Below are 15000 nucleotides of genomic sequence, written 5' to 3' on the forward strand. Positions count from 1 at the left end.
AACAATAATAATAATAATAATAATAATAATAATAATAATAATAATAATAATAATAATAATAATAATAATAATAATAAAAATTGATGTTTCATATTGCTTCGAAGGTATATTATAACAACAACAACATCAACAAAAATAATAGCAACAACAATAATAATAATAATCATAAAAAAATTATGTTTAATATTGCTTCGAAGGTATATAACAACACCGACAACAACAACAATAATAATAATAATGATAATAATAATAATAATAATAATAATAATAATAATAATAATAATAATAATAATAATAATAATAACGATAATAATAATAATAATAATAATAATAATAATAATAATAATAATAATTTAATCAAATTAGAACAAAACACGTTTATATTATTGGACAATGATTATCTCTCAGCAAAATGAAACATCGGTTATAAAAGAATCAATCTTTTCGAGGAAAGACAAAACAACAACAATAATAATAATAATAATAATAATAATAATAATGATAATAATAATAATAATAATAAAAATAGTGAATACAAACATCTAACAGAAAGCTAGGAACATCCCCGACTCTCTCAGCTCCAGACAAGAAAAGGTCACAGAGTGAAAATGGAAACTATCCAGAAGCAGCTTCATGCATATGACACTAGGCTACCCATATTCCATTTCGAGAGAATCTGTTCTTCATCTCTTGTCCAGATGTTGCTTCGGGCAAGCTTTCCGTCTCTTATCCATGATATTATGTTTGCCTCGATGGTAAAAGCATAGGTCGATGGGGGAAATTAAGACGCTTCTGAGTATCTTTATTACTTCCGCCAACGAAGTTGGAAGGAGGTTAATTTTCCCCGTGTTTTTGTCTGTTTGTTTGTTTGTTTGTTTGTTGGTGAACATCTTCCTGGCCACAATTTTACTCATGGAGTATTGAGAGTTTCAGGGATTTTAATATTGAGACGTGGAAGTCAATCAGTTTTGAAAGTCCTGGGTCAAAGGTCAATTTTTAAAGTCCTGAGTCAAGGGTCAAGGTCAAGGTTGAGCAAAAGCTCAAGAAATAAGCTGCCGTTGCGGAGGTCACAACTGTACTCATAGACTAGTGAAACTTTCAGGGATTAATTATATTTAGACGTGGAAGGGATCCAATTTTGAAAGTCCTATGTCGAGGGCCAAGGTCAAGGTCTAGCAAAGGGTAGAGAAAAAATAGAATATTGTGAGGTTACCCCCGAAACATTAAAAGCTCCACATCTATAAAAAAGTGGAAAATATAGGAAGGACATAGCACTCCCTACCTAGAGGACTTAATGAAAAAAGTACCAGATTGAGAGAATACTAAGTATTTCAACAAAAGTGGTAAGTTATGGCCAACGATAAATCCCAAACGGAAATATTTCACAGCGATTTTCTTTTTTTGGTGATATCAGAACTGGCGCGTAATTGGTTTAATCTTCCCGACACATTGTGCAGCGTTCCTCGTATTCCAAGCAATCGTATTAATTAAAGTTTTCCTCAGCCTTCCAAAGACCCAAAAGGGTTCGAATTATATTTTATATATACTGATAGTTTGGAATTTCGTAACAAGTTACTTTCTACGCTGATTAAGGAACATAAATAAGCCTAAATTAGAGAAGAAATTGTTTATAATTGCATCAGCTGATATATATTATTATGATTGTTATTATAATTTTCTTACTCAGAAGTTTAAAGGGTAAAGAATAATCATAGAATATTAGAGATAAGATTGAATACAGCCAAACACATAAAATAAAATGTAGATAAGCTGAATTAAAAGTTTAAATTTCTCTCATGAATGGCAGGCAAGGAACAGTGACATTGCCTTATCTAGCAGGATAACGCCCTAGAAATTGACCATAAACATACATATGATCAGTGTACACACCCACTCCCCATCCAAGCTAGGATCAAGGAGGGCCGGATAAAGGCTGCTGATGATTAAGTACGTAGACCTATAGGCTCCCCCAAAAACCCCATACTCAGCTTAAAAGGATAGTGAGGTTGCAGCTACTAAAAAAAACTATCAAGCTTGAGCAGGGCTCGAACCCCAGTCTGGAAAATTGCGTGGTAAGGACGTTTCCACATTACTGATTACTCAGATAAAATAACTGAAAAAAAACCACTCAATACTAAACTATGGATCATGCACAATCTTTAATAGAATTCAACACTACCATCTCTCTCTCTCTCTCTCTCTCTCTCTCTCTCTCTCTCTCTCTCGTCTAAGAGAAAATATGATTAGCCTCAACGTTGGAAAGGACATATTTGATAAAATTTAAGGCCACCGGAGTGTGGTATTGAAGATATAAATTCATGTTAGTGATCAGATTTGCTTAATGGATCGCATAGCTGATGACTCACAGGTTTATTTATGTGATTCTTCTCAATTATGCTTCTCCAAACAAGTGGGACGAAGAGGAATCTGTTTATGCTAGAATATATGAACACTCAATTACACTGGTTTATATATATATATATATATATATAAACAGTATATATATGTATGTGTATGCATATATACATATATATATATATATATATATATCTATATATATATATATGCATACATATATATATATATATATGTATGTATGTATGTGTATGTATATATATATGTATATATATATATATATATATGTATGTGTATGTATATATATATATATATAGATATATATATGTATATGTATATATATATATATATATACATATATACATATATATACATATATATATATATATCTATATAAATTTTTATACATATATATATATATATGTGTGTGTGTGTGTATATATATATATATATATATAAATATATATATATATATATATATCAAGGTTATATATGACCTTTAGAAAAAAAAATCAAATCAAATTGTAAAACAGGCAAATATAGATTAAATATTTTACCCCATTTCACGACCATATTCCTTGAAAGGTTGAGGCAGTTAAGGAATAAAAAGGAAAGTGAATGAAAAGAGAAAAATACTAACATGAAAGTTGACTTCCCCCAAAGACCCTTTTGTATAAATAGTCAACGTTTCACTGGAGACTCCAGTTAAAAATATCAGCCATTTATGCTGAATACCAAAATGGCTAAAATATTCATGGAGTCAGGACTGGAATCTCCATCTGTGTCGCTCTAAAGGGAGAAAATACGTTTTCTATTATCAAAATTGTTTGTGGTTGTTCCAAACTCAAGTTTCAGACCTGCGTCCCAGCCCAGCGTTCCAGACAAGCGCTCAAGTCCCTCATTCCAGACCCGTGTTCCAGTCCCGCATTCCCAGCCTGTATTCCAGTCCCACATTTCAGTCAGGCGTTCTAGACCCGCGTTTCAGTCCCGCATTCCAGTCCCACGTTCCAGACCTGCAGTCCAGCCCCGAGATCCTATCCATGCATCTGTTCTGCCCTTTCTCTGTTTGCTTCATTGCATATCAATATATTTTATTTTATATCTGTAATAGTTGTGATATTTCTGAAACTACGGTTTTATCCCCTTCATCGTTATGATCTGACAAATAAATTTTTACGTTTTCACACCCTAACAAATTAGGAAAAACGGAAATAACGATATATGTATAAACTGTCTAAGAAAAAATGAACAAATAATATGTAAAATCTCCCGTTGGTATAATCCTTATCGGTAATATAAAACTAAAAAAGCACTCTAAATGTAAAGACCTCCACCACGGCAGCTTATTCCTCGAAACCAGCTTGCCTTTCCCAGAATCAATTTAGACCGTAGGCGTATTTGAAGGCTGTGAGACAACCATTGCGAACTTGGGCTTAAGGTTAAGGTTAATCCAGTTGACTTTTTGTACGACTTTGACCTTGACCCCTGACCTAGGACTTTCAAAATTGAATCATTTCCACGTCTAAATATAACAATTAATCCCTGGCAGGTTTCACCACTCGGAGTAAAATTGGGGCCAGGATGTTGTTTACAAATAAACAAACGGACAAAGAGGGGCGAAAAATAACTTCCTCACAACTTTGATGGCGTAGGTAGTTAGTACGTAGATAATATAAATGTATTCAAACAAGCAAAAAGAAAAAAAAAGGACATTAATTAGAAAATATGAATAATTTGCACCCGAAAATATTTACTAGCATCATAGAATGGTACTCATGGATGTTACTTCAGAAAGCTACTTTTTAACATATATCTTAACGAGCTTCAACTTCTTGTATGAGATTAAACTGAATAGTTGTTATGAGTTTAGTCTAAAGATTAGCTTGTGTGGTTTCAGTTCCAGTTTTATCAGAACAGATACTCACCAGAACGTCAGCTGGGCAAGCCCAACCTCCCACTAGCCAGCGGAATGAATCAGAAATAGGCACAACTATATGGTGAATTCCAAGAGAGTCTTTGCATGTTATTTTATAATGCATGCAGCCTTTGATATAATATCTTCATAACATTATATGATCAAGATGACACCCAGTGCAGTGAGTAACCGATGATAAGTATCGAAAACATAGTTTTAAGGATTATTTAGAGTTTGAAACGTCCTTCCTCTCTGAAATTCCAGTAGCCGAAAAGTCAGGGAAAACTTTACGCAAAGGGACTATTGTTATTAAGTTCGATTCTGTGGTCTAGGGTTTGTTCCCTACATCTCAATAATATATATATATATATATATATATTTATATATATATATATATATATATATATATATTTATATATATACATATATATATATATATATATACACACATGCATTGAAATTTGGCATACTCAAGCAAAGAAACACCATTTAACAGACACGCTTAAAGGCCGATCATGAATGAGAGAGGCAAGGGACAGTGACGATGGCTTAGCGGGACAATGCCCTGGAGACTGACCATATGATACATATATGATCAGCATTCTAGACTCCTCTCCAGCCGAGCTAGGACCAGGGAGGATAAGGCAATGACTGCTGATGACTCAGCAGGTAGACATATAGGATCCCCAATTCCCCCATCCTTTGCTCACAAGTATGGTGAGGTTGTCGAAACTATTTGTTCAAGAAACTGTAGAGTTTGAGCGGGACTTGAATCCCAGTCCAGCAGATCGCCAGGCAGGGACATTTCCAATAGGCCACCACAAGCGTTACAGGGAGTTAGAATTCTGCATTGTATATGTAAAACACAACCTTAATCTTTCAAATCTTCAAATATTTTTATGTGTAAGAAGTCGTAAGAAAAAATATATATTTGCTCGATGATTCCTGGCGTTTTCCAAATAATCTACCCAATTGGAAATCCATTTTACAAAGTCTGTAACATGAAACATAAAATGGGTTTATTATCATTATCATAACTGCTTGCTGCAGTGTAATAACATTCACGACACTTTAACACACACACAAACACACACACACACATATATATACATACACACACACACACATATATATATATATATATATATGTATATATATATATATATATATACATATATATATATATATATATATACATACACACACATATATATATATATATATATTAATGTCTATATATATATATATATATATATACATAAATATTAAGTAGTTCAATGTATATTAGGTGCTTGTAGTTTAACTGTGAAGAGAAAATTTTTACGTGCAGAGTAACAAACTAAGTCTAACAAACTAGAATAAAGCTGAAATTTTGACCATTGAAAGGTCTTAAAACTTTACATGTCGAGTTAAAAGACACATTTTCTCTTAGAATGAACCAACGTTCGAATACCACACAGGGCATATAACACAAACTTTAAACAATACGTCATTCATAAACAACATAAAGTTTGCGGAACCAAAAATTATAATTCTCCTTCAACGAGGAAATAATTCCTCCTTTTTCAGATGAAGTTTCCGAAGGCCAATTACAAAGCATAAATTAGTGTACCCTTGGGATTCCACGAAACAACTCAAAAATAGCTGACGATGAAGTCTACAGGAAGGGTTTGAGATTCATGTAGGAGAAAGAGGAAAAGAGGAGAGGGAAGAAGAGATAGAAGATAATACGTTGCATATTGTGTTGGAAGAAAGAGGAGGAGGAAGAGATGGAAAAAGATATATAAGAGGATAATACGTTGAAAATTGTGTGAGAATGAGGAGGTGGAGGAGAAAGAAGAGGATAATGTGTTGTAAATCATGTGGGAAGAAAGAGGAGGAGGAAGAGGGGGAAGAAGAAGTAGAAGAGGATAATACGTTACAAATTGTTTGGGAAGAAGGTGGTGGAAGGAAATACAGCTTCCTTTTTAGATGCTCAACTGACCGTGGGAGAGAATACGCTTGGATCAGCTTAGATATTCTCAAGGGAAAAGATGCTGTCCTTGGCGATTTTCGACTGAAGCACTTCAGACTAGAGAGAGAGAGAGAGAGAGAGAGAGAGAGAGAGAGAGCATACCATAAGATTGTTATGGAAACCTTGATTTGCTCTTTCTGTTTTAATGATCATTCAATTTTCTCAGTGATTTGAGCCAAAGTAGTCGTGTTGTGTGAGTGAGCAGTTAGGTGAGAGGCGAGGTAAATGCAATTAAACTCTATTAAACGATTGACGAAATTTTCCTATTCATTTATTTCCGCCAAAAATATCTGCCCACCTGCAACCAATATGATTTTTTTTATTAATGAAAAAATGTCTTCATAGAGCTTCCCCATAATTAGCATCAGGTCACGAATGCAAATTTAGAGAATACAGAATATTCTAGAAAGATCATTATAAATTGACAAACTTTAGTGAAATGTAGGTTCCAAATTGCTGCCAAACATGTATGGTAATGTGAATTTCATTGAAATGTGAAAAAAATGTGTTATTGATATATTATATGACCTGCTGGAATATTTATACGTAGAGCAACCTGTTCTTTTGTGGCTATTAGTTATGGAGTAGCTCTAACAACAATCATCAAGAATCTATTAGTTGTCTTTTTCTTAAAGGCCACTCATGAAAGGCAGACACAAAAGACAGTAACATTCCTCTAAAGACTGACCATATATACAAATAATCAGCGCCCAAGCCACCTCTCCACCCAAGATAGGACCTGGGAGGGCCAAGCAATGGTTGCTGATAACTCCGTAGGTAGATCTAGAGGCTCTCCCAAACTCCCATCCTTAGCTCTCAAGGATGGTGAGGTTGCATCGACCGAAGGAACTAACGAGTCAGAGCACGACTAGAATCCCAGTATGGCGATCAGCAGGCAAAGATATTAACAGGCCACAACAATGTACATCATAATTATTTTGCAGAATAATCTCCTTACCTATAACTCTTTCCACTCATCCAACTAACACTTCTTATGCATTCCACTAATCCTTATTCCTGGCAATTCTATAAGTTCAACTGTCTGCAAGAAGATACCATAAATTTACTTCATTATTCCAACATTACTGAGGCCTCTACAAAACACTCTGAGACTACTCATCTTTCAAAAAATTTCTACCGCTGCTAATACGTATCTCGAAAATTATCACCTTTTAAAATCACTATATGTTTCTTCAAACAAATTCATCATAAAACCTTAACCATTTCACGTTCTTTTGCAATTAACATGTATAACTTCCATACGTATGGAAGGAATTGACCTGATGGCCCACTTATGGATCTGAACATTGGTTTCCATATTTATATAAATTTCCTTTTATGTCCCTTCATTACTTCATTTATTCCTGACACACACACACACACATACACATACACACAAATATATATATATATATATATATATATATATACTTTCCCATATCGCAATATTTTAAATGTTTAGAAAATTAACCCAATACATATCCCAAAACTTAAAAACTAAGAAAAATAACCCAAAAGAAAAATTAATATCAATAGAATAAAAAAAAATAAAAAAAAATCGAACAACAAGCAAGAAATATTGAAATATGCGACAGGAGGCGAATCGGGAGGAAACGCATTTGTCATGCGAATATATATGTCAAATTTTTTTTTTCTCCTCATTTTTTTTTTGTGTCTCATCTATTTGTCAAATCCTGGAAGACTGTCATAGTCAACAAACATAAGGGGGGGAGATAATTCATCACAAAGCGTGAAGATTGGTTCTTCACATAGGGGACATATGCCAGGGTACAAAATATATTATTATTATTATTATTATTATTATTATTATTATTATTATTATTATCATCATCATCATTATTATTATTATTATTATTATTATTATTATTATTATTATTATTATTATTATTATTATTATTAAAACTATTTTCATGATAATCGAGAGATTTTTTTCACCTCCGCCAACGAAGTTGGAAGGAAGATATGTTTTATCCCCTGTTAGTGTGTGTATGTGTGTGTGTATGTTTGTTTTTAAAAAGCTTCATGGCTACAATTTTCATGCTAGAGTAATGAAACTGATTAAATTTTGGATGGTCAAGGTCAAAGGTCAAGCTCACGATCAAACATAGGGTTAAGAAATAAGCTGAGGAGGCGGAAGTCTGCGCACTACTGAGTACCACTCTAGTTTCCTATGATATGATGAATCAATAAGGAGACATTTAGAACACAAGGATGTATCTAATTGTCAAGATTCAGTTTTACACTGGTCAAACAGACGGATGATCAAAGGCATCCACTTCATGGACATCAGGCATCAAGACGCGCGACTAAAATCAAGAAAAAAATCTTTATGGAGATGGAGACCAAAGTGAAGGTGAATAGACTGTATCAAGGATGATCTTCGATCATAAAGATTAACCGGTAATCAGGTGTGGGATGGGGGTAGATGAAGAACGCTGGCCAGAAACATCAACCCCACATAGAAGTGGGGAAAGATGCAGGCAAAAAAGAAGAAGAAGAAGAAGACGGTAGTTTTTTCTGTAGTGAACAAAACATGTATCCAATCATATATATATTTAGAGGGTCTATTTCTCTTGCGTTTCTGTGAATCTTGAGAGTGAGAACATCGTCAATAATTGTGCAAGGATTTATTTAAATATTGATATTGAGATGATCGATCGTCAATAATTGTGCAAAACTTCTTGATTTTTCGAACACACTAAAAAAATAATTTGCAAAGTATTCTTTTTGAGTTGAAAACAAACCCTCTCTATCAGTTTCCTTGATCCACAAAATATCAAATGACTTCTTAGGTCTCTAGCATCCAGCTATCCTCTCTCTCTCTCTCTCTCTCTCTCTCTCTCTCTCTCTCTCTCTCTCTCTCTCAACTGATAAAGGGACCGAGTAATTAGAAAACAACCAAGAAGGCAAAGATGCTGATGAAGATATTAAATCACCTTCCAACCAAGGGTCTAAGGGCAACTCACGTTTCTAAGAAAATACCTAGAAGAGTCTGTCAAGGCTTAACAAAGACGGCAATTTTTCTTAGAAACTTCTGCAACGTCCACAGCTTGTTTATCTTTCGAACCACTTCCTTGATGCTTCCTGCTTTGTTGTTTCATTGATTAAAATGTCTTCCCAATTTTGAATTTTTCTTGTTTGGCAATGGAATGATGATGTGCTGTGTGGAAAATTAGAGAGTGTAGTTTTATACAGTTCTCTAAGAAATATCAGTATACAGTAAAATTTGCTTGCTTGAGAGAGAGAGAGAGAGAGAGAGAGAGAGAGAGAGAGAGAGAGGAGATATTTTTAAAAGTGTGGCTGGTGATGAAAATTAACTTTCTTTGAGAACAATATTAACAATGAAAAAGAATTCAAGTAACGACTAAAGATCAGTTTTCATGTTGTTACTGTTATTAAAATATTTAATTTTAATTGTTCATAACTTCTCATATAATTTGTATAATTCCTATTTTACCCTGTTGGAGCCCCTGGTTTATAGCATCATGTTTTTCCAACTAGTGTTATAGTTTAGCTAGTAATAATAATAATAATAATAATAATAATAATAATAATAATAATAATAATAATAATAATATTATTATCATTATTATTATTATCAATATTATTATTATTATTATTACTTGCTAAGCTAAAACCCTAGTTGGAAAAGCAGGATGTTATAAGCCCAGGGGCTCCAACAGGGAAAATAGCTCAGTGAGGAGAGGAAAAAAAATATTTTAAGAAGAGTAACAACAATAAATATCTCCTATATAAACTATAAAAATTTAACAAAACATGAAGAAGAGAAATATGATAGGAGAGTATGCTCGAGTGTACGCTCAAGCAAGAGAACTCTAACCCAAGACAGTGGAAGACCATGGTACAGAGGTTGTGGCACTACCCAAGATTAGAGAACAATGGTTTGATTTGGGAGTGTCCTTCTCCTAGAAGAGCTGCTTACCATAGCTAAAGAGTCTCTTCTACCCTTACCAAGAGGAAAGTGGCCACTGAACAATTACAGTGCAGTAACCCCTTGAGTGAAGAGGAATTGTTTGGTAATCTGTGTTGTCAGGTGTATGAGGACAGAGGAGAATATGTAAAGAAGAGGCTAGACTATTCATTGTGTGTGTAAGCAAAGGGAAAATGAACCGTAACTAGAGAGAAGGATCCAATGTTGTACTGTGTTGCCAGTCAAAAGACCCCATAACTCTCAAGTGTTAGTATCTCAACGGGTGGCTGGTGCCCTGGCCAACCTACTACCTACATAACTATACAGTAGTAACTATACCATGACTAATAGCCAAATCTTGTTCGGATCCATCCGTATAGTAGATGTGAGGCGCAGGTGTGTTCCTGATTGCATTCTTTGCAGCTTCAGTGAGTTGCTCTGGTGTGTGCAGAGGGCCTTGCTTGCTGCTGGTAGGATGTGTAAGCAAAGGGTCTAAGGGTAACTCACGTTTCTAAGAAAATACCTAGAAGAGTCTGTCAAGGCTTAACAAAGACGGAAATTTTTCTTAGAAACTTCTGCAACGTCCACAGCTTGTTTATCTCTTTAACCACTTCCTTGATGCTTCCTGCTTTGTTGTTACATTGATTAAAATGTCTTCCCAATTTTAGATTTTTCTTATTTGGCAATGGAATGATGATGTGCTGTGTGGAAAATTAGAGAGTGTAGTTTTATACAGATCTCTAAGAAATATCAGTATACAGTAAAATCTGATTGCTTGAGAGAGAGAGAGAGAGAGAGAGAGAGAGAGAGAGAGATTTTTAAAAGTGTGGCTGGTGATAAAAATTAACTTTCTTTGAGAACAATTTTAACAATGAAAAAGAATTCAAGTAACGACTAAAGATAAGTTTTGATGTTGTTACTGTTATTAAAATATTTAATTTTAATTGTTCATAACTTCTCATATAATTTGTATAATTACTTATTTTCTTTCCTCACTCGGCTATTTTACCCTGTTGGAGCCCCTGGTTTATAGCATCATGTTTTTCCAAATAGTGTTATAGTTTAGCTAATAATAATAATAATGATAATAATAATAATAATAATAATATTATTATTATTATTATTATTATTATTATTATTATTGCTTGCTAAGCTAAAACCCTTGTTGGAAAAGCAGGATGTTATAAGCCCAGGGGCTCCAACAGGGAAAATAGCTCAGTGAGGAGAGGAAAAAAAATATTTTAAGAAGAGTAACAACAATAAATATCTCCTATATAAACTATAAAAATTTAACAAAACAAGCAGAAGAGAAATATGATATGAGAGTATGCTCGAGTGTACGCTCAAGCAAGAGAACTCTAACCCAAGACAGTGGAAGACCATGGTACAGAGGTTGTGGCACTACCCAAGAATAGAGAACAATGGTTTGATTTTGGAGTGTCCTTCTCCTAGAAGAGCTGCTTACCATAGCTAAAGAGTCTCTTCTACCCTTACCAAGAGGAAAGTGGCCACTGAACAATTACAGTGCAGTAACCCCTTGAGTGGAGAGGAATTGTTTGGTAATCTGTGTTGTCAGGTGTATGAGGACAGAGGAGAATATGTAAAGAAGAGGCCAGACTATTCATTGTGTGTGTAAGCAAAGGGAAAATGAACCGTAACTAGAGAGAAGGATCCAATGTTGTACTGTGTTGCCAGTCAAAAGACCCCATAACTCTCAAGCGTTAGTATCTCAACGGGTGGCTGGTGCCCTGGCCAACCTACTACCTACATAACTATACAGTAGTAACTATACCATGACTAATAGCCAAACCTTGTTCGGATCCATCCGTATAGTAGATGTGAGGCGCAGGTGTGTTCCTGATTGCATTCTTTGCAGCTTCAGTGAGTTGCTCTGGTGTGCAGAGGGCCTTGCTTGCTGCTGGTAAGATGGTGAAGTTGTATTTGATAGGGTCCTGAGCCCATGGGGCAGGAGAGCTGTAGCCATCATGCCTTTGTTGTCCCTTGGTTGCTTGGGCCTAATTTTGCATCTGCATCCTTCTGAGTGTGTCTAGTAGTTTCTTGAGTTATTGTGGAGTTCCTCTTGTATATGTAAATCTGATTAAATCTGTTCATGAGTATAGCAAGTACAAAATTAATGTCAATGGATTCCTATCAAATGAATTTTTAGTGCAGAGTGGAGTACTCGAAGGGGATCTGCTATTACCTATATTGTATATCCTCCTCATGGATTTTGTAATGCATAGAACAGTTGGGGATAGCGGAGAAGGATTGGACTGGATTGGTAGCAGAATATTAGCAGACCTAGAGTACTAGATTTTATTTTCTCCATCAGTATATTTGTAAACTTCTCCAACCTAGTACCTGGTAATAACTTGGCTGGTATAGTGAGGTGACCGGCACTTTTTTGCTTTTTCAACTCTTCCATATGTGAAAAATTGCATTTTTTGAAGGTTATTTTTTACTAACATTCATGAACAACCCGATAAATATTTTCATGGATACACAAATAGTATTACGTTATAATTAGCCGCGATTATTTTACTTATGAGGTCCTATTCATCATTACAGCAAGGTAAATAACTAAATCTAATTACGGAAAGGTTTTCTATTCTTTGGAACACCGTGTTTTTGCACTACATTGTGTGTGTGTACACACACACACATACACACACACACAAACACACACACACACACACATATATATATATATATATATATATATATCAAATAAGCCATATATATTTTTGTTACATTAATGTCTGGATTCTCTTAACGACCTCGGGATCAGAGCCCCAGGCGAAATCACACAAAGACAAGAGCTTGGGTCCGGCAGGGAATCGAACCCTGGTCGGCAAGCTTGTATAGACAGTGACTAAGCCACTTGGCCACGAAGAAAGATTAAAGTCAATGACAATTCTTCTATACTTATACCTGTCGAATTCAGGTATTTTGTACTTATAATTGAAATCAACCCATCTTCACCATCGTAGCTAACCGGTAGTTTGTTACTTGGCATTCAATTAATGATAAATTTTGCACATTTAGACGTGTTTTACATATTCAAATAAGCCATATATATTTTTGATACATTAATGTCTGGATTCTCTTAACGACCTCGGGATCAGAGCCCCAGGCGAAATCACACAAAGACAAGAGCTTGGGTCCGGCCTGGAATCAAACCCTGGTCGGCAAGCTTGTATAGACAGTGACTAAGCCATTTGGCCACGAAGAAAGATAAAAGTCAATGACAATTCTTCTATACTTATACCTGTCGAATTCAGGTATTTTGTACTTAGAATTGAAATCAACCCATCTTCACCATCTTAGCTAATTGGTAGTTTGTTACCTGGCATTCAATTAATGATAAATTTTGCACATTTAGTTGTCATTGACTTTTATCTTTCTTCGTGGCCAAGTGGGTTAGTCACTGTCTGTACAAGCTTGCCGACCAGGGTTCGATTCTCGGCCGGAGCCAAGCTCTTGTCTTTGTGTGATTTCAACTGAGGCTCTGATCCCGAGGTCGTTAAGAGAATCCAGATATTAATGTATCAAAAATATATATGGCTTATTTGAATATGAAAAACACCTAAAAATGTGCAAAATTTATCATTAATTGAATGCCAAATAACAAACTACCAATTACCTACGATGGTGAAGATGTGTTGATTTCAATTCTAAGTACAAAATACCTGAATTCGACAGGTATAAGTACAGAAGAATTGTCATTGACTTTTATCTTTCTTCGTGGCCAAGTGGGTTAGTCACTGTCTGTACAAGCTTGCCGACCAGGGTTCGATTCCCGGCCGGAGCCAAGCTCTTGTCTTTGTGTGATTTCGCCTGGGGCTCTGATCCCGAGGTCGTTAAGAGAATCCAGACATTAATGTATCAAAAATATATATGGCTTATTTGAATATGAAAAACACATAAAAATGTGCAAAATTTATCATTAATTAAATGCAAAGTAACAAACTACCAATTAGCTACGATGGTGAAGATGGGTTGATTTCAATTCTAAGTACAAAATACCTGAATTCGACAGGTATAAGTACAGAAGAATTGTCATTGACTTTTATCTTTCTTCGTGGCCAAGTGGGATAGTCACTGTCTGTACAAGCTTCGACCAGGGTTCGATTCCCGGCCGGAGCCAAGCTCTTGTCTTTGTGTGATTTCTCCTGGGGCTCTGATTCCGAGGTCGTTAAGAGAATCCAGACATTAATGTATCAAAAATATATATGGCTTATTTGAATATGAAAAACACGTAAAAATGTGCAAAATTTATCATTAATTGAATGCCAAGTAACAAACTACCAATTAGCTACGATGGTGAAGATGGGTTGATTTCAATTCTAAGTACAAAATACCTGATTTCGACAGGTATAAGAACAGAAGAATTGTCATTGACTTTCATCTTTCTTCGTGGCCAAGTGGGTTAGTCACTGTCCGTACAAGCTTGCCGACCAGGGTTCGATTCCCGGCCGGAGCCAAGCTCTTGTCTTTGTGTGATTTCGCCTGGGGCTCTGATCCCGAGGTCGTTAAGAGAATCCAGACATTGATGTATCAAAAATATATATGCTTATTTGAATATGAAAAACACGTAAAAATGTGCAAAATTTATCATTAATTGAATGCCAAGTAACAAACTACCAATTAGTTACGATGGTGAAGATGGGTTGATTTCAATTTTAAGTACAAAATACCTGAATTTGACAGGTATAAGTACAGAAGAATTGTCATTGACTTTTATCTTTCTTCGTGGCCAAGTAG

Source organism: Palaemon carinicauda, chromosome 7, assembly GCF_036898095.1.
Source record: "Palaemon carinicauda isolate YSFRI2023 chromosome 7, ASM3689809v2, whole genome shotgun sequence".
Classification (NCBI taxonomy): Eukaryota; Metazoa; Arthropoda; class Malacostraca; order Decapoda; family Palaemonidae; genus Palaemon; species Palaemon carinicauda.